This window comes from Rissa tridactyla, chromosome 11, assembly GCF_028500815.1.
Source record: "Rissa tridactyla isolate bRisTri1 chromosome 11, bRisTri1.patW.cur.20221130, whole genome shotgun sequence".
NCBI classification, from domain to species: domain Eukaryota; kingdom Metazoa; phylum Chordata; class Aves; order Charadriiformes; family Laridae; genus Rissa; species Rissa tridactyla.
In genome coordinates, this window is record NC_071476.1 from 17,825,297 (window position 1) to 17,846,862 (window position 21,566).

General features: G+C 37.9%; 1 protein-coding gene and 1 long non-coding RNA gene across 10 annotated transcripts in view; one reads left to right on the forward strand and one right to left on the reverse strand.

The window, feature by feature from the left end:
* Positions 1 to 21,566, forward strand: part of KCNIP1 (potassium voltage-gated channel interacting protein 1) — a 575,674-nt gene that overhangs the window by 31,406 nt on the left and 522,702 nt on the right. For 6 of the 7 annotated variants that reach the window (XM_054217179.1, XM_054217185.1, XM_054217177.1 and 3 more), the window contains one exon: positions 20,331 to 20,394. The gene's annotated coding sequence lies outside the window, so the exon portion shown is untranslated. Of the gene's footprint in view, positions 1 to 11,349; positions 11,499 to 20,330; positions 20,395 to 21,566 lie in introns of all 7 variants that reach the window. The other variant, XM_054217180.1, reaches the window with a different exon arrangement.
* LOC128916037 (uncharacterized) lies at positions 6,188 to 20,868 on the reverse strand. Of its 3 annotated transcripts, XR_008468831.1 has the most exons (4): positions 20,758 to 20,868; positions 11,325 to 11,458; positions 9,196 to 9,280; positions 6,188 to 7,696 (listed from the first exon to the last, which is right to left on the reverse strand). It is a non-coding gene; the product is annotated as an uncharacterized LOC128916037 (long non-coding RNA). The 3 variants fall into 3 exon arrangements; XR_008468829.1 differs by lacking the exon at positions 20,758 to 20,868 and having other exon boundaries at positions 11,325 to 14,503; XR_008468830.1 differs by lacking the exon at positions 20,758 to 20,868 and having other exon boundaries at positions 6,188 to 7,875; positions 11,325 to 14,503.

Below are 21,566 nucleotides of genomic sequence, written 5' to 3' on the forward strand. Positions count from 1 at the left end.
TCTCTCCTTTTTTCCTGTGCTAGAGATGGTAGGAACTGAAAAGAAAGAGAATCGGTATTCTAGCATTTGTATTCATCTGGGATATTTTGTTTGCAGTCATATAGATCTTAAAACATTCATGTAGGAAGAAATAACAAAATCAAATATTATTTATTATTCTCAGAGCTGCAACTGTTACTATCTTTCATTTAATAAATACTGTTCACAATAAACTTATACCTTTAAGGTGAACCTGCAGGACAGAGGAAAACTAAAAGATAACTTGAAGAATAATAAACCTAGAGATTGCACAGAAGTTCATGTAAACACCAAGCTGGACTAGTCCTTACTAGAAAACACCTGTTTCAGGCTGGCAAATGCAGTATCTACTGGACAGATATGCACTTAACTACCAAGCAGGCACAATTAACAAGTGCATTTTCCATATATCAGGAAATCTATTGCCGAGGTGTCTAAAACAAGAAACTGAAATTTGTGCTTACCGTAAGTGCCCTGAGACCTGAAGAGTACCTGTTAGCACTGTTCTGTTTCTGTGATGTCTCACAGATGTTTTTTCATCCCAGGCTTTTCTCTGCTACTGAACTCATGTGGGCTAAGAGGGAAGAAGCATGAATAAAACTGGATATAGCTAAGAGACCTGCTCCCAGCTAGGCCAGAGTAAAACTAATTTACTTGGTATATTTATAATTTGCACTGAATTCATTACAGAGACTAATGAAGACATATGCATTCAAATGATTTCTCCTAGGGCTGATTTAAGAAAGCAATTTGGAAGCTAGGCTTAGAGGGGAAACAAAAAAGTAATGCCTAATTCAGTACAGTAAATTATTCTGTATTATAGAGATTTCCGTGGTAATTTGTTCTTTGTAGACTAGTATGTGCAGACCTCCCTCTTGCTTGTCATCTCCTTTGTTATACTCAACTCTTAGAATAATTTTCCATAATTCTGCAGCACAAATGATCTGGTCATCAGCCAAGTACATCCTTCTGTGTAATCTAGAGTATCCAATAATAGAGACACAAGGAAGATTACGTTCATCATTGGTGTCTCCACTCAGTTTAATAGATAGACCTCAGGGATTTTTTCCCTTGCAGGAGATAAAGAAACTATGTATGACTAAAAGGTTATTTGATCAGTGAAATGTTTTTACAGTAGCCTGTACTTGATGGCTCCTTTGGTCCTGGATTGGTACCTCCACAGCTGCATGAACTGCATTTCTCTGATTTACTCTTCTTCCTCGGAAATACGGTCAAAGCTTTAAATGTGGGGATATGAGAATATAAAGGTTATGATTATCCTCTGCAGTAGTGCAGCTTTGCTGAAGAGAGTAGGTCGCATTTGTTAACAGCACTTTAAGACCTGTTACACCACCCAAACGGTGCCATCCTGCCTTCTGGAGAGGTTCCCACAGGTAGTCTGCTGTAATTCTGCTGCATGGCACAAATTAGCAGAAGTGGCAATGAATCTAAATGTTTGGAGCTCTTAGGTACAGCGTTGAGCTGTAAGCAGTTTGTCAGAACAGTGTGTGCAGGGTAGCTTGCTCTTAAGAGAGAAGGTTGTCCCAAGAGAGCCATTAATAACATAACCCATAAACTAGGAGTGGGGAGAATAAAAAGTTTGCTTAAGGGCTAATTAGATCTCTGGTAGGTTGTGCACTTACACACCCTTCATGTTACCGTATAACAAGATGAGCAAGTGAATTTGCTAGTGGCTATACATTTATGAACGGCTATGTGTGGCACCTGCCGAAGGAACTCCCTAATCCCCTACAGACATTCAGCACATACTGTTGTGGATGCTATAATATAGCCATGAATTACAGGAATCAGTAGTGTTAAGTTGTTTTTTTTCTTACTGCTATTCTGTGAAATCTAGCAACTGGATCAAGATTGCATTCTTACGTCTCAAAAGCGTCCAAGCATCTGTCACACATTGTTTGTACTTACTGCCACAAGCTGAATTTTGAAACAGAAGCCAGATGGATGGTTTCAGATCTTACTTTAATCCACACTAGGCATCCAGTCTTACAGCACAAATATGCTACTGCAAAGAAACACAGTGCTTTAGGGGATTCTACATTATGTACAGGGTTAACAGGAAAGCAGCAGGCCTAATATATGTGTAGTACAGGAGTTGCCAGTGCAGCAGAAATATTGTTTTCTTTCAATGATTAATGTGCTCAATAAAAGTGTAGCGTCTGCTGCCAGTTTTCATTAACAAATAAATGAAAAACAAACCCGCGTGGTAGGCAGTGTGTCTGGGGACAGCTTAAACAGGACTGAGCTGCTTTAGATTTCAGTTATTTTCTTTAGCACAGTGTGGAGCACTTTCTTGTTTATAGGATAAACACAGGGGATTGAAGTGATCTGTGTAGCACACAGGAGTGGTTGCCAACCCATAACATTCTGCAGAATGCAAAAATTCCATAGCTGCTCCCTTGGGAGTCATAGGCTGCAATCTTCTTGCATGTTGGTTTCAGTGTAAATAACAGTTAAATCATCAGGACAGACAAGCTGCCAATAAAACTTTGAATAAAGTATTAGTTAGTTCATATTCCTTCTTTCATGACACAAGTTCATCAGACTCAGAGCTCAGCCTCTGTATTGGTTCAGAAGATGTGGTATTTCACACCACATTAATACAAGCAATGCATAAATGTAAGACTGCAAATGTGTGCTTTTTTAGATTCCTCACAACCAAGTAGACTCTCTGAAATGCTATAGATAACTTTATTTTTAGCCGTTGGTGTTTATTTGATCATGGTGTCTTTCTCTTCCACCTTTTGTCCTTATAACTTCATATTCACCAGTTCCACCATCTTTGACAAGAAGAAGAAGGGAAGGAGGGTTGATGTACAACAGTGCCTCACACAGGGGGAGTGCACAGTGCCTCCTTACAGACATTGCAGAATCCACACAAGCTGAGAACCGTTGTGAGTATGCCATCCTCATGGAAGTTTTGATCAACAATTGCTGACTTCAGTGATTCTATAACATTTTAAGAAGCCCGTCTTTCTCAGCTCTAGCACTGCTGAAACTGCTTTCCTTCATGGAAATTTGAGAGTGAGGAGATCTCAGACTGGATGTGACTTTGCATCTGTGACAAGAACTTCACTGAATCAGTCTCAGGATGTGTAACAATTGGAGTATTGCTTTCAGCATTTCCAGACAGTTATTTCAGGCCCTTCTGTATAGAAATTAAGTTCTTTTAAACAAATAAGCAGAGACTGTTTCCAGCAATGACGTGACTGTCGTTCAGTCACATGGAAGCCTAGCAATCTCCAGAGCCATCTGTTTGCATATTTGCAAAATACAACTTATTAATTCATATTGCCATGAGAGAATGGCAAAAACATTTCAGTACTAAAAACAAAAGATACAAAACCATCATCACCTGAGGGAGGGAATGGGGCAGTCCCTGTAGGTTATATGATGAGGGACAAGGACAGCTTTGGGCATCTAAGTTATTTATTCCAAACCCGATGAGTACTCTAAGCTTAATGGCAGTACAGAGAAACTAGCTGTACCTTCAGCTGTACCTGTGAGCTATGCTGAAACCAAGGAAACCTTCCCTATAAATGTTATATAGGAGACCAATTCATCTGCCCCGCTGTTCCCATAAAATCAGCCTCTCCCAATTGTCTTCTCTGCAAAGAGCAAAATATCTCCAGATAGAAGAGAATAAGCTTTGTGATTTCAACAATCACAAAGGCTAGCATCAAAAAGCATGTACATACCAAATAAATGGGATTAGATTTACAGTTTTCCTGTACATGACTTTGGTGCTTAGTAGGAACTTGGTACTCATGTAACTTGTATGGTCACACATTGAAAAGAATTTCATGTTACTGAGAACAGAACCTAATGCTCAGTCATGATGTACTATAACTATCATCACTGTACGGATGTGATTATTTGCTAATGAAAGATATCCCTCTATCCTTTTAATTGCATCGCACTTTTCAATCTTATATGCTTTCTGTGGTGATTATGTTCCCTGTCTAGCATGGGTCATCAGACTCTTCAGGTGTGTACAGTGTGTGCTATGCAGAATGATGCATTGAGCAGGTGTGGCAAAGGACAGGGCAGTTCAGGTAAAAGGAAATTGAAATCTATTTTCAAAGAGAATGTACAAATACCTTAGTGTTTGATTTCCAGGGTGGCGATTACTTGCAAACGGTAAGATAAGAACATACGGGACAAATAAGAGCAATAGCCGTTTGTTATATCCTGTAGTAGATTCACCTCTGGTTTAAGCTGGTGTTTGGTGGTATGAACCAGAAAACAGGGACTCTGGCAATGTAAAGAGAAGCAAAAGCCTGAATTCCCTCTCTCTGGTGAATTCTTGGGCCTGGCAAGCTATACACAGCGACACTGATTTCAGCAGCCTGTGCAGATCATACCCATGCTCAAGCTGACCCTGCTCATTTACTTGTAGTTGCTTGTGCTAGAGAGCAGATCTTGGCTTGCGTGTGCATTCTGATTTCAGGCAATACATTGACTGTGTTTAAACCCTGAACATTATGCCAGCAATGTGATCTGCAGGCTCAGGAGGTGCAGTGTGTCATGAGATTTTGTCCAGCTTATACTTGAGCTAGGCTAAAGAGCATAAGGAATTTGGAGCTTTTACCTCTTTCCCTTGTATTTATAAAATCATTGTACGCTTCTGTACAACTTGCAGTTCCAGCTACAAGCTGTAAAAGTTGCTGTGTTCCAGGTCATAAATTGGGGTGAGATGGCAGTACTGTGTGATGAGGCTTGCATAATACCCACGCAATTTATATCTGACTTAAGGCTTTGCTATTAATTCCTCACTTTTATGAACACAAATTTCATATCCTGTTCTTTTTCCACTCTCTGAAGAACACCTCCTGTTACATGCTATAGGCAGAAATCTCTTTCTAGACAGTATAAAATTCCTCGAAATGTAAGGCAGTGAAGCAAGTTCATCTCTGAAATGAGGTTATGCATTTCCCCATTACCCAGTGCCTCACATCACTGGAAAATGAAATGAGTTCCTGGCCTGAACGTTCCTGCTGTTATCTAACTCTCACTGTACTTCATGTCAATTATTAACATCAGCAATGATAGAAATCTTAACACATGTTAAGAAACAGGACTCCTACATAATTTTTGTTAATCTGTATTATTTTGCCCTATGATCATTGTTTCGGATCCTACCTTTCTCCAATGTTCTCTCCCACTTGGAGTGGTTTGGACTGATATATTGCTTTCAGTCTTTGGAGGACAGGGTGCAAAAGCTGTTTACTGTCTTTTTCACCCTCCAGGCTTCTGTTTATGAGTTAATTTTACCCATTAATACCACGAAGACTTTAACAGAAGACAGTAGACACCATTAAATGACTTAGCTGAGCCCTTGGATCAGACCATATATATACTAAGGAAGTCACTGCATCCGCATCATTTATATCTGACTTAAGTGTGAAAAGCGTTATTTATGTTGGCCCACTTAATGGTTTTTCAGTGAATTTCAGACCCAGTGATGCTCCTTTGATTTTTCTCAAAATAATAAATAATGAAATGTACAACCTGCTAACTGCTAAAAAAGTAAACATTCCAGTTATGTAAAGCTTGGGTTTGGGGGTAGGAGGAGTCTGTATGGATGGATGTACTTTCCAGGCACTTGGAATGAAGCATGAATAAAAGGGGCTGATTTGGCTTTACTTTACTTCCAATGCAGGTTTGAAACAGTATATGCTGACCAGGAGGTACTTAGGATTCTCCAGCTGGGAAGCCTGAATGTGTATCCAGTCCCCAGGAAACACTAATCTTGGTACAGCATGTGTATTGGGGATGGAGGAAAATGTGACTAGAGACATGTCTTTCTGCTATTTCTTTTCAGAGGATACAGTTTTAAGCTTTGCCATCTGGCAAGTGTCAAAGCAGATTTTCATCTCTTTTAACCTTCTCCAGGTTTGGGTTTTGGGGAAGAGATTGAGAGCACCATAGCTTGCCTCTTGACAGCCTCGCTGTCTCGGCCGTTGTCCAACAGAGAATGGTTACACCCTGAATCTGACTCAGGAGCTGGGGAGTGAAAAAAGTGCAGGACTGAGCTGATGGTATGCGGGCTTCCCAACTGGATAAATGATGTGTAACCCCACCCCCATGTTTTTTCACTATCATAACGTAGTTGCCTGTGTGTAAATGGCGTCATATGTGTCTTCTTTCTTTGTGTAATTGAATACTGCTGGGTACCTGGGACAATGAAATACGGAGATCAGCTAGGAAAAAAGCTACCAGAAACTTTTACAGCTGAAGTTTCCCCAGCTTCATGAAGCCATATCAGAACAGCTGTTTTAGCATTGCAGGCATGAGATAGTGATTTATTCTGAAGTCACAGCCTGTTACTTTTTCTCTTTTCTTTTCTCATCTGGAAGAAAGCTGCCAGGACTAATCCATAGATGTGAATGTATTCATCCTTCTCTGCAAGAAAACTGATCTCTGAATCAGAATTCTGAGAGAAGTTGGCTGAATGTCAACAGTCCACTTGGTTGCATGTGTACAGGCCATACATTAAAAGAAGCAGAAGTATTAAACAGTACCAGAATGAATTTGTGATTCAGGCATGTAGAAGTGCTACTTTTAAATTCCTAGGAATTATGAAATTGCAGAGCCTGCTTGGATTACAGAGCAGTATAGGACAGTCATGACAATATAGATCCTTTTTTTAGTCACTGGTATGTTTTGTCTTTAAGCTGTATGGTGATTCAGTCTGGAAACTCTTTGTGTTTGCTTTATTTCACATCAAAACACTTATTAAATGTATAGAAACTTTGTAAAATCAAGAGCATCTAATTGGATTGTTATTTTAAATGCAGAAGTCTTAGAACAGATTCCCCCAATAAATGTTAGAGGCCGTGTTAGGTTCTGATAGACAAAATGTCCTAGCAAACCATCTGTTGAACTCAGAACGTCAGAAAAGTATATTGCATTTTCTTTTGTGTCAACTGTGGCTAGCTGCTGAACTACAGAGCATGCAGGAGATAAAATATCTGCCACCACTTCCTTGAACCGTTTTTCAAATTCTTTGGTATGTGGAGCTCTCTGTGTTTCAGTATGGCTTGAATTTGGTATCTAGCTTCATGGAGCTCCTCGGCCAAGGACTGAATGAAACTTACTCTGTTTAGGGTGCTGTGCAATACGAGATACCCTGGATATTGTGTTGTTTCACAGTGTGTTATTTCATGTTCACAGGCAGAGGGAAAATCAATTGCTGGATGTGAGCATAAGGCCAGTGAATGTGGTAGCTCTTCTTCCCCTGTAGCTCTGCTTATCTTTACCCAAGTCACAAACACAAATATCTCATCCAGAGATGCATATATCACCAGTGCACTGGCCTCTGGGAGGGGTTTAGCACTCACCTAAGTCCTGCCAGCACAAGTACTGCAATGTTTTGATGCTATCTGAATGTCCCCCATCAGGATTGGCTGAGCCCAGCCATAGATAATTTGCTGTAGGATCAAAACACACAGTGCTAAGCACAAATAATTTTGGAAGAATCTATACATTTGGGATGGATATCAAGTATGAGATCATGATTATATGATAAATGTTGCTGGTTATTCCCTTTTGCAGTCGCTGAACACTTTTCTGATGCCAGGAGCAGTTCTTTGTGTTTCAGGTCAAATGCTTTCTCAGAAACAAACCCAAAACTCACACCCAAAAAAACCCAACCCTGCAAAAGAAATCAGGAAGAAATTAGTTTTTATTTTGCAATGTACTACAATTGTGAGAGAGGAAGATGTTGAGAAGCAGTGGTCATGAAAGTACTGTTAGAAATTTCCTCCTTAGTACACAAGATTTATGATGGAACTAATCATGTTGATTTCAAGAATAATTCCAGAAGGCATTCTCCTGGAATGAGAGAGGTTTTATTTTAGAAAATTCAATTGAAAAAAGAAATTATCATAGTACATGAATTACTATCAGTTATGCAGTGATGTACCAGTATCAAAGTTCTTAGCTGACCTTGGATGGATCACTGTGAGAATTCAGCAGATCCATTAATTTAATGAGCTGAAAAGTACGCTGTTAAGACATATAGTGTGTATGAGATTTCTATATAATTTTATAGTTGTGGTATCAGTTATATAGGAGCATGGGTGGATATTATCACCATTCAAAAATGGGGTACCTGAGACACAGTCTTGTTTGTCTTGAACTGTTGCACAGTGATGGCAGAATTGGAGATTGTACCTGCAGCTCTCATTTTATTCCTCCTCCAAGTCTTCAGAATACATGATAACTTGCCATCCCTAACTCATCAGTGCTATAAAAGGCACATGTGGTGTCGTGATGAATTTCCAATAGACTAGAGGAAGTATTAAGGCCAGTGATTTGGGGATTATTCATCTGGAATATAGTTATTATCTATCATCTGTGCTCAAGGAAGGAGATTAAAAGGGAAATAGGCAGACAGAATTGTTACTAAAATGATCAAGGAATTGGAGGGTTTCATCATAGCATAAAAGAGAGAAACGTGTTTAATTAAGCAAAAGAGAGGCAGTGTAGGGGCTAACAGATAATGTTGACACAAGCACCAAAAGCTGTAAATTGGTTAAGAATAAATCTGGAGTGGAATTTTTTTAGGTCGTCGATTAGAGCAAAGAAATTCTGCAATAGTCTTCCAAGAGAAGTAGTGAGAGGGAAAAATAATCTAATTTTAAGATGGAACATAATACTTTTATAAAAGGACAAAATTATGCAGTGCCATAAAAGGCAACAGTACTCAGTTACTCATGAGATCACCTTGCAGTTGGTGTTCCTATAATTCTAAATTTCTGTGTACCGTTTGAAGGAATGAACAGAATTATTACCACTCACAGGCAAGAATTTCATTATCACAGACCTAGGCTGTTTCTTGCCCTAGACACAGAGCTATCACAATTTTTAACAGATTGCTCTTAGGAGGTATTGGTTAATCAAGGACTGACACGGAGGGCTATGCAGATGTAGCTGCTACAGCATATGGGACATATATCTGCAAACTGCAGTCCTGCATCATCTGCTACTGTGGGTCATGTGGCACTACATGGACGGTAGAAAAGCAGGTGAGCTAATGATACTGCCTTGGCCTTGCCTTGTTTTTTGCCTTTTTTTTTTATAATTAATGTTTGCAACAACCTTAATTCTATGCTGTCATTAGAGCCTGCTGTTACGCTAAAGCATTATTACCTTTCTGTAAGGCGATTCTTGAAATACCATGGTGCCCTCTTGAGGTTGCATATGTGTTTTGGGTTTGGGGTTTGTTAGCCAGTTACTGGAAAGAAAAAGACATTTTAATGAAAATCTATTTCTTATGGAAATAAGCATATTAGGCATGGGGATTTCAAAGCCATCTCCATGTTTTGGATGTTCCAAAAGGAACTGGGCATGCAAGTCCTTGCAAATGTAATTTCTCCACCTTAATTCCTCAAAAGATCTAGAGGATCATGTGCAGAAGTGCCAATGGCTGGGAGTAGACATAGGCTTGTTTGGTTACAAACATTGTTCTATTTAGATTTAAACACAGAAATAATTTGCAGCAATGGGAGGAATCACGTTTCTAGAACTCTGGCATTGGCCAACAGTCTTGCATGAGTTTAGTCCTGCTACTGTTAACAGTGGTAAGGGATACAGTGACTGATACATCTTCTGCTACAGAGATCTGGCTGCCTGATCGTTTCTTCCAACTGCAGTGTCTCATTTGCAATGATTGCTTAAGAGAATTAAATGTGTCTATATTGGCAAAATGAGGAATGCAAGCAGTTAGAACAAGTGTTGTAAAGCACATGCAAAGTATAAGCACAGAGGAGGAAGACAGTGTGACAGAAATTGCCTCTGACAGCTTGGGGTTTTTTAACATTAAAAAAAGTGAAGTTATTGGAGTGTCTCTGTGTAATAGTCTCTCTTAAATGAATTGTTTAACTTGAGACCAGATGGACAATGGTGGGAATACGCTTAGGTGAAGTAGGTTGCCTAATTGCTCATTTTTTATTCCTTGCTCTGGGAATCAATTTATAGTACAATGTGTTCATCAGAGACAAACAGACTGGAACAAAAGAGGAGGGAGCTGGTTAGGTCCCATGTGTTCCTGTGCCACTGTAAGCAATGGATTTGACAGGATATGAGAAGACATTTCAGCCATCTGTCTTCTCCCTTTCTGCTGCACAGTGCCTGTGCCATTCCAAGGGGTTCCTAGAGAAGATGAATGATAGCAGCTAGAAGCAGAGCTATACTGGGAGTGTTTTCTAGTGGCAGAAAGTTTGGCAGAGCTTCTACTGCCTTGACTAGAGGCAAAGGTTTCCATTTGTCCATCTAGTTTTAGAATAATTGCTGCCTGTCCCTGAGGGTTCATTTCAAGCCTCAGCTGTGTTAACATGAGTGGGACTCAGAGCCAGTGCGATGTTTGGTGAAGCTTCTTTCAGACTGGCTGCCGTGCTTGGCAGACAACACTTGGTTGGCAATGAGGGTGGGAATGATTGGCGGTTGTAATAGCAGTGCCAAAATGAATGCTAGCCTATAAATTTCCATTCCAGCTGCTCAAACAGGAATCATGGGTCCTTGTAGTGCATCTCGAGTCTGCCTGCCTTGACTAGAAACTCGTAATTGTGCTTCACTGAGCAAATATCTATGGAATGATTAACACCAATGAACCGCAAAACCATTCCCATTACAGGGACAAGTGTTACTAAATATAGGAGAAGTATGTATTCTTAATATCATATAAAAGGAAAGCTAATGCCCTTTTCTGGTATCTTCTAAAATTCCTGAAAAATAGGCAATGGTCCATGTATTTATATTTTCAAGAGTAGATATAAATACTCCTTAGCCAGTCTTTTTGTATGCAAAATTTCCAGGCCCCCAGTACTGTACTTCCTCATGCATATTTTTAAGTATTCTTTTATTCTCTCTGTAACAATTGGCACATATAATGAGTAAACCACCACTACAAATAAGAAAAAGCCAAGTAAAAAATGAACTAGAAGTGTTTATAGTGAAAAATAACTTTCTTTTTTACAGCTTGCCCAGTTGAAAGCCAAACATTTACATTCACTTTTAAATGATCATGCTTATTTCCAGATCCAGGATATACCTGGTAGGGTCAGCAACCATGTTAAAAAAAAAAAAAACACAAACCCAAAAAACCCCAAGAGATTGACAGAGTTTTATTTCCAGTATGCAATGTGTTTAGAAATAATTTGTGAGAAGCAGGACTGCTGACACAAAAAACTTAAGTTTCTTCTTGAAAATTAATACTATTTACTGACACCATTACTTTTCACAGACAAAACTTTTAATGTGAAGAGAGCTTAACTGAGTACCATCTCTTTTCTTTCCCTCATGCAGAACAGGTACCCATTGCTTCTCACAGCAATGTGACTCTTCAGCAGCTCTCCGGCCTGATACAGCATGCCTCGTCACTTGTGTTGTTCAGAACTTCTTAGAGACCTGCAAACTGAAAATACTGACACAGGTCCTTATGCCCTAGGATACTGGTGCGTGATTATAGAAAAATAAATGGAGAAAAGATTTATGTTCAGCTGCCTCCCACCTCTCTAGTGGTGTTGCTCTCGTGTTCCCTTTTTAAAGGTCTGTTTACTGGAGAGGGAAGAAATGGATAAAGAGGAAAGTAAAATAAGGGGGAATTAGAGCTGTTAGTCCCTTTTTCTTGTTACTACTGACATCACTGTGACAGGGGAAAGATGGGACACGTAGTGGGCATAAAAAGGCACTCTGAGCCTGTTGCTGGTCCCACTCTATAATTTCTAACAGAACAGTCTACACCTCTCGATTACATCTGGGATACATCTTCACCATTGTAGACTGCAGAATTTTTAGGGTAGGATTTGACTTTGACAAAGAGGGACTTTAGTCTGAAAGATGTTCCAAAGTGTTAAATGGGTGTAGAGTAGGTCTCCCAGGTGCTAAAATGCCTCCCTGTAGTCCTGAAGTTCCAGGTGCACAACTTGTGTACCTCTAAGATCTAAGTAAGGGCAGATTGCTGGAATAGCTCGAGCTCCATCTTAAAGCTAGCAAGGTTTTCACCCCTGCTATGTTTACTGGAGTGCTCAGCCCCTCATTTGAATTTCAGATACTTTCTTCTAATTTCCAGCCTCACTTTGCCAAATCATTTTTAAGCCCCTGTTCTCCTTGGGCTTTCATGTCTTTTCCTCCTGCCTGCTGTTATCAATGGATTTGCTTCTGTTCCTTTCCACCTTTGTTTGCTAGGTTAAACAAGGAAAGATCTGTCAGCCCTGACAGTTTTCCCTAGTGGTCCTTCTCTGTTCATTGTACCCACCCTGACCATGGGTGTCTGGACCCATTCACAGCTATGTAGTTTCCTATTTCATCTAACTAAAATTGGTAATTGTTACATAATGGCACACAAATTAGACTCCTTGACACACTATTAGACTTCTTCAATGTCTGCCAGATGAGAAAAAAAGCTCAAAAGGGAAAATATATCACCCCAGTTTATCCAAACACAGTCACCTCTAGGGCTGCTGAATTGTCAAAAAAGAATCGTGAATTTTTATTATAATAATACCTATGATCTGAAACAATTTCTGTAAAAACTGCCGGTTCTGACAAAAAAAGAGCAGCTGCTGGAAGGCAGTATAGATTTTTGTTGGACTTGTTCTGCCTGTTCAGGGCTCAGCCATGCCCAGAACATCTCCAGAGTGAGCAGTATCACTCCCCTTATGCAAGCCTGGTATCTACAAGAATATAGCCACGGCAACCCAGATTGCACAAGCATACCTAACATCTGGAGTAAATATTCAGGAGTAGGAGAGTTTGCCAGGTACAATATTCTGCTCTTTGTAGTACAAATATGAAAGTAATTTTCAAAACAATAAATAGTGACACATACACAGTTCTGGGATAAATTATAAGAATACTGTTGCAAACACGGCCAGGATGCAGAGCTGCTTTATGAGCAAAATTTCTGAAAGAACTCTCAGAAATAGAATTAGGGACATGATGACAACTGGTAACAAAAAGGCATTTTTAAAAATGCCTATACTCTATTTTCTGTCTCAATGACAGCTCAATTCTTCAGAAATTTCTTCCTTTGAGATAATGCATATGCAACCAAATCGATGTGTAACTTTGTAAGCCAAGTGTACTCAGTGATGTTTTGCCTATAACCTCTACAGCAGTGCTTTTCAGGTTTTCTGTGGACCCTGAGGTACTCCAAGTGAAAACTTGCTTAGATATTTCACAGGCAAAAACTGTTGTAGAGCTGTTGTTGAGATTCATGCACTTTTCATACTTGCTGTATTGGTTTGCAGAAGTTCATGGAAAGTGCTGTTGTGAAGTTCCTAGTTTTCCTTTCATTGTTGTCAAATTAACATTAAATAGAGGCATTGCTCGTGCGCTTAGTTTTAATATCTGCTGTTATCCTGGTGAAAGTTCTGACATGAAACCTAAGCACACACTTAGTAGGAGCTGTAAAGTATCTGTGTATTTGTGTGCTACATTTCATCTATTTTATTCTGCCAACCACCATCTGTATCGTATTTCCCTAAACTCCTGTGTTACAGCCTTAACAGAGGAAAGCTCAAGCTTTTGTATGCAGTAGAAATATGCATCAGTAAACCAAAGCAGCAGCTGTGAACTCAGCATCTATAAACTGCTGTTTTATATATTACTCTTCTTTTAAAACTGAAATTATACATAACATTCGACTTAATGACTAGCCTTGGTTCATTTTGCCTGAAGCCACATGACCTTGAACTCCGACACTGTCTGATTTCAGGCTAAACAAGGTTGGTCTGGATTGGTACTAAACTGTGAAGAAACAGGAAATGACCTTCAGTAACAATGCTTACCGCTGGTTCAGAGAGGACGTATTCAGTAAGGACACACTTTTTCCTGAGTTGGTACTGAACAAGGTGGCAGGCAAAGTGTTGTTATTAAAAATGCTGGCCAAAGTACAATTTCATCAAAACCTAACATATTTAGTCTTGTTCTAAATTATAAATAAGATATCTCTTTCTATCCTTGCATTTTTATATCCAAACTAGAGAAAGGTATCAGAATATAAAACAAATGATATGTAAAGTATTATTGTATTATTAACTAGCAACAAGTTGTTTCTGTCTCAGAATTTGAGGAGTGTAAAAAAAAAAGATATTTTTTCTTGACAGAGCCAAATAAATTTTTTGCTGAAATCTTTATATAGAGATCCTATGAGACCAAAATTCTCATTTTCAGCACAAGTTCCTGTAAAAGCACTCATCTGCAAAGATGTATGCAGCCAAAAAGAAAATGTAATGTGACTTCAGCAGATTATCTGGGCTTGTCACATGTTTTGGCAGTCTTATTGGTAGAAGAACCGTCCATAGACATTGTAGGCTTAAAAGCAGCCAGTATTATATTACTAGAATTTCTTATGCAACTGTTTTTATGGCTTTAAGATAAGATATTATATACCGCTATAGTAATCCTTAGATAAGTATAGTTAATAATAGTAAGTTATACAAATTGTCATCTCAGATTCTGGTTTTTGGCAATGGAGCATTTTGTTTTACATGGTTTCATTCTGCTACTATATACTTGTTGCTTCTGAAGTGGCACAACTCTAACCCTTTCAGATATCCAGATACAAAGTTAAGTTCTGTTGTTTTGTACATAGACCCGGAACCCCTACTTTTCAGACAGCTGAGACAAAAATGATAAAAGATTATGTACATAGCAAATAGAAAGTATTTTATATTCTCCCTTAAGCTGTCATGGGCATCTTCCTAGTGAAGTAATGAAGGAAATTCCTGAGGACCTTAACCACAAGCAAAAGGTAGGAAGAACCAAAAGACTTGCACAATCCAAAAAAGTCTGTCTTAGAAAGAAGTTTCTGTCTTTGGAGGTAATTAGAGAAGTTATTGAGAAGGTCTTGAGTAGAGACCTTGCCCTATGGCGTCTTACTCATTCCTGCCACAGTGACGCATGAGAGGAGTAGTTGTGAATTTCCATATAATACATATTCTGTACATATATAATACTGAGAAATTTGAAGTGTTACTTTACTCTGAAAATTTACTACAAATCTTACTTCCTTATTAGTCAGATCTTCATGCTGTGTATATTCAGTTATAACCTTTTTCTTTAATGAAGAAAAAGGATTAAAGAAACATTGCTTCAAACATTAGTCCCACTGACCCAACTCAGCTAAGAATTGGGGAGCTGGATTCATTTTCCATTGCATTAGCTGCATTTCTTATGAGGTTCTAGATGGTGACATGTACGCAGAGACCCTCTCATCAGCACAGAGGTGATGGAATCACTGCAGCCTGCAAATCTCTCCTGGCTTTGGTAGGATAAGAAAGAACTCATTTAAACTGACAGTCCACAAGACTGGAAATTAAAGGGAAAAAAGTGTGTGTGATGTGATCATAGTAACAATTTAAGAACTTTAAAGACACCGATTGAAGTAGAAAATGTGTTGAGTGTAAAAAGAGTATGAACAAACCTGATGCCTTTTCAGAATCTTGAAGAATGACAGTATACAGATTGCATACTTGTTTTCTCTTTCCTTCTAATTGACCCTCGATACAGTTTTCCCCCTGTGATTATGAGTCAGCCTGGGCTCAAGTGTCCTGCAGGACATGTAGTGGTCTTTCACTAAACAAATATAGATGGCCATCTGACCATAATTTTAAGTAAGCATTTGAAGTCATATAGATAATCCCCCGTACAATTTGGCATATTCGTTATTTGGAGAAAATGGAACCTATTTTCATTAAGATCAGATTATCAGTTAAATGCTTTCTGCAGTATAAAGTTTTTCAAGCTTCATTATAAGTAATATTTAGAGTTTTAAATTCAGGAAAATGGTTTGACAGCATGAGGGATTTTGCTTTAAACGTATGTTTCAAATATTAGATCATAGTGAAACAGCATCTTTATGTGACCTTCTGAAGGTCATGATGAAGAAAAGACTTTTAGGTTGTTTTGGTAACAAACGTATCACCAACAATGGCAAAAAAGGACAGACTGAACTTATAAACATTACATCAGACGTGTTGCTAGAGATAACATGTTTGCTAAACTTCTCAAAATGAGCTGATACCACAAGTCATCTCATTGTGATCAGCACTAGGACTATTTCCTGCTAAGACTGGCTAGCAGACTGGTATATTATTGCTTGCCCAAAATATTGAACTTACGAAGTGAAGCTATCTTTATTTTGTGTAAATAAGTACAAGCGTTCTCTCCTGGAAGGACAAAAAGGTTGCTAGCAAATGCAAATTGTGGTAAATACCAGTATGCTAATGATAAAGACATTTGAAGTTAATCTGTTTTTAAGGAAATCTTATTATTAGATTGATAAGTGCAAAACTTATACCTTTCAGTCTTTTCAAACAACATAATATGTATATATGTTGAATTCAGAAAGGTTGAGCTTTGATGTTTAATAGGTTCTCTTATCATGCTGCAGGTTGTGTTTTAAATTTTGGAAGTACAAAAAGCACTAGACTTAGTATTCTGTGAAATAGGATAGAAATTTGTTCAGGTTTTGCTCTGTGCTGTTCATTGTCTTCTCAGAGACCACTTCATGTTCTGGAAGTTTCCAAAAGCTAAGGACAATGGTGCAGTGTCCTCTTAATTAGGAGAGCAGGGATAAAGAGAAAGTGGAGAAATAAATGCATAAAACTAGGTCAGAGCACTTGCCTGCATTTACAGAAGGAAGTGACTTGAATTGGTAATGGTATTTCTATAAAAATTTGTAAGTACTAAAGATCTTCAGGCTGATTTTCAGGGGACTGTAAAACCAGTTCGTATGACCTGGTGGGGACCAATGATGAGCCTGTGGGAACTAACATAACTTGGCAAATCAAACACCAATATCATTGTGCAAAAGTTGTTTCAGTTGCTGAACAGAAAAGGATGAGTGTTTTGTATGAAGTATCCCTATTCCTTGCTTTTGACAGAGATAGTAGCACACAGCTTAAACGCTCTTATTTGCTTTATCTTGGTTTTAGTAGAGTTGCATGGCAGCCTTCTACACTAGAGCAACTGAGCTTCTCAAGCATAGATTCACTGAGGGGCTCCCAGGTGACACGCTGTGCTGCTGCGGAGCCCCAGTTTGACGATGGCTCTGGTAGCCGAGAGAAACTCACAGAAAATCAGCACTGGCTCGTGGATAATTATTAGATGGCAACTAATGCAAGTCAAATTGAACAAATCTTTCTCTTTTTTATTTATACTCTATGCTGCAGACTGTTGGGATCCTGAACCATCTTTGGATCATCGTATCTGTCACTGAAAACCTACTGAGGAAGTAAAGACTAATTTACTTTGCTGAGAAGCAAGATAAAATTAGCTTTGTTCTCTGTGCTCTATGGCCAGATTCTATCCACAACCTCAGACATCCCTGTGTTAACACAAGTAACACTTTCAATGTTCCTTTCCCTTGGTTTTGTTTCATAACTTGGAAACTTTCTTAGCAAAAGAATAAGCAAAAAACATTATTTCACATAATTCAGATGTACAAAGGTGCTACTGAGTAAAATTACAAGCTAGACATGAAATTTAGCACTGCTTCTGCTGAAATTTATGTCATGTCTGTAATGCAATGCACAGCGTCTCTATGCAGTGGTAGCAGAACTGGTTCTACTCTGCAGCAAAGGAAATTAACACAACACCTGAAGGCTCAGGTTGAAATAGGTGATGGCTTGTGTGCAGAAGCTATTCTGTTATGTGATTAGGCAACGCTATAGTATATAAGTGGAAATTAAGCACATATTCATATTTCACATTTCAATTGGGACTTTTTGGAAACCATTTGTTTTTAGGATCAGCACTATTAACATTTCTTAGGTTACAAGAGAATGCCAGCTATGCAGAGAGCAGATGACCTTTTTGAGTAACATATGCTGAATATGTTAAATATTTTAATTAATTTTAAGTAAAGAAATAGGTCATGTTATTTATCTGCAACATAAAAATTCCAATAAGCTTGAAAGAAAATTAAGATTATGTCCAATTTTGTATTACCTAATCTTTGATACTTATCACATCTGTTTGTCTCGGGGCTCCAAATTTAACAAATATTTCAATTAAATATCTTTGAAAGGGAGTCGAGCTAAAAACAAGATAAATATTTTTTTATACTACAGAACAGAACTCCTGAGTAGTTTTGGCAATGTCAGTGATAATCAGGGAATTTTCAAATTAACTTTAAAGTGTCGTAAGCAAAATCTTGCCCTCCCTAGGACTTCATGAGTCAGTTTTGATTTCTCTATCTATTTCTGCTTGTGAAGAATCGTTAAAGAAAAGATATTTGCCAAAATTACTTAGAAGGAACATGGGCTAAATTCAGAAGGTTGAATTTTGCACTTAAATCCATGTATGTGGTTCTCTGACTTTAAATTGGAGGAGAGCAGAAGTTAGTCATGGCCTGTTGTTATGTATTGTATTCTGAATATGTTGAACAATTATATTTTTGTCTCTGATTGTCATGAGACTGTGACAAATGGAAGTATGTGCTGTATGTATGCAGTCACAGCCAACTAAAGTCTGCCTGCAGTTACTTTTCTTCAAAGAAACAAATGGATTAATACAGAAGAAAAACTTTGCCTCATGTTCTCTTACTTTCTAGTTGCTAGAAAGGGTTAATTTAAAAAAGTAACTAGTTTCAATTCTGTTGCCTTATAACAATTATCTGCAGCATTATGTTGCCAAATCTTGTTTGGCAAAAGGTGTCAATTTGTCAAGACAGTTGTTTGGCATAATGGAAATAGGACACTTTTTTCCCTCAGGAGTACATTTTCCATATTTATGGGATTTATGTACTTGCAGTGAAATGACACCACAATGGTCTTCCATGTTTCTAAACATCAGACAATTATTTGAATTCCTTTGTCTATGTACAAAGTAGCATCTTCCCCCAAAAAAGCCATTTCCCTATTAAAAGAATAGGAAAATAGCACCATCATTTTTCCGCTGCAACTAAGAATAATTACTGAGCAGAAATCTAGGCATATTGTCCTGGGCTTGTGACCAAACTCCATTGTATATTATTCTGAGCCACATGTTAGCACAACGGACTACACAGCCATAAATCCATTTAAAGTTGTTCCACATTGATAGCGCATATATATGAAAATTAAGATTGCACTTATCTGGCTGCTGATATGATTGGAAATCTTTTCTTCCTCCATTTCAGAATTCAAAGAAATAATGCAATAGTCTTGCGGTAATTCCACTGGGTAGAAAGGCGTCATTATTTCAGACACAAACAAATAAAATCCTTATGCTGTCATATTAAAAAAAACATCGTTCGCCCTGCAAAAGGGACAGTCTTCTCCTAAGGTTCCTCCAGTTGACTATTTGTCTAAAAATGAGTAAAAATGTTTATAAAGGCAGTTGTATGTTACTTCCAAAGGCACCAGTGTTCAATCTCCACGTTGTTCTCACGGTGCACACGTTTTATTATCGCTTACTTACAGATACAAATGCTAGCTTGAATTTGACAGTCCTTACGAGTATCCATTTCCTTTATTTAATTGAACTTTATGTTCAGAAAAGATACAGCATTTACATTTCAAATCCTATCATACTACTTAATCCATTTTTCTGGTGCTAGATTTGCATTTAATTCAGGATTTGAATTAGGCTCAACTTCATTGTTCCAAGTAATAGAGTTTATTAGGATGGATATGCACAATATTGCACATAATGAAAATGTGAGAAACAGAAAGCTAAATTGCAAAGCCAACAATGGAGCAAAAAAGACCAGCAATTTTGGATGACTCCATTTTGTGAGGCCAACGTGTCTCCAAGGCCTAGTTTTCAAAAAGCATCACTAGTGCTGAGAAGATCTGTCATAATTTCTTACTAATCAGACTAAGTCTGGAAAACACACCCTGTAGATTTACAGAACTGATGTCAAACTCCTTGACTAATTGAAAAGAAAATTAAATTCTTCCATTCTCAGAAATGTTATGGCTTTCTTTTCATATTTGCTACACTAAAATAAGACAAACTGTCCTAAAACTTAAGATCAGTACCTTAAGGAAACACCTCTCACATTAATACAACTCTAATAAATCTTAGGAGGCTGCCTTCTCAATTCTTACATGTATGAGAGATTTTTGCTATTTGGTGTTAAAAATAGGCTTCATAAACTAGGAAGAGGAAGAAAAAAATCTTAAAAAATTATCTAGAAATTGATTCCTTTGTTCAGCATAAAATGAGACTAAAAAATGAAACGAGTGCGCTTTTAAGCTATTCTTAAACAAGAGGATTTATTTTAAGAAAAAACTAAATAACCAGCAGATGTGGATCAGTATTTCTGTAAATAAAAATTAACTTCTTATTTCTAGGTACATGGCTTAAGATTGAAACGAATTTCCAGCTACCTGTCTTATGCATCACTAAAATGTAAAAGTAAGTAAAACCAACTTAATTACACACATATCTTCATGCACTAGATAACATTTATTAGCTAGAGCACAAAATGTCCATAACTCTTCCTTAAAAAGAAATGTTTACTAGTCATTTCTTGTTCTGTCCCCCCAATGCCACAGTGGCTTTGCTAAATCCCAGAATTACAAGTAGTGATAAAACTATTTTCTTGCCTCCCTCCTTCCCATCCTTCCCATGATTATCTAGGAGATTTAAAGCACTAATTAGACTAAAATATTTTAAGATTACTTTGCATTAGGAATAGTCACCCTTGAAAATTATTTGTATGAAATAATTCGACTAAACTAATCACTTGAAAATAACTTCCCTGACTTGTACTCTAACCTTGTATCCACAATTCTTGTTGAAATAACTTTCCCATAGATTCAGCCAGTAAACCATATTGAAACGCCGTATGATCACCTGTGTCACCGCATGATGCTATCCCAAGAAACGGGGCTTTCTCAAAGTGAGCTTAGTGGATCTCTGCTCTGGGATTTATACAATGCAATAAAAAATGACAAAAAACACAAATGCAAATATATTTTAAAATATAATATTAGCATTGTCAACACGAAAGACTTTATTTACTGCACAGAAAAGAAAATATTCAGAATAGTGTAATTTGTTTCGGGGAATGCGCAAAAAAGTTTCAACAACTAACACACAGTGTTTCTTTGCAAAATAGCCCTTTGCATGATGCTGAAGCTGAAATGGTTTTTGCCCACTGGTATCTACATTCTTGTAAAAGAAGGTCATTAGCGTCTATTGTGACTGCTCCTTTTGGATTACCTGTCTGTCTTTACACAAGTCAAACAATAAATAAGGGTTGTCTGTTAATATAGATTAGAGGTTAAACTGTTATTTATTGTCACATTTTATGGAGAGATTCTGTAGAGACTGTTATTGACCTTCTCTGCCTACAAAATAAGAGTCATGTATTTATCCCAGGCAATCCATTTGCAATGAAAAAGAAATTATAGTCTTCCTGAAGCGGTACAGGCATGCATGCAGAAACTCAGGTACAGCAATAAATCCTGAGGTGGAACAGTTGCTGAGTTAAAATGCGTCACAAATTCACATCATGTTATGTCGCTGAGCATATTAGATGAGGAAGTAGTTGAGAAACAACAGATTTCCTCCTGCAATTTTTG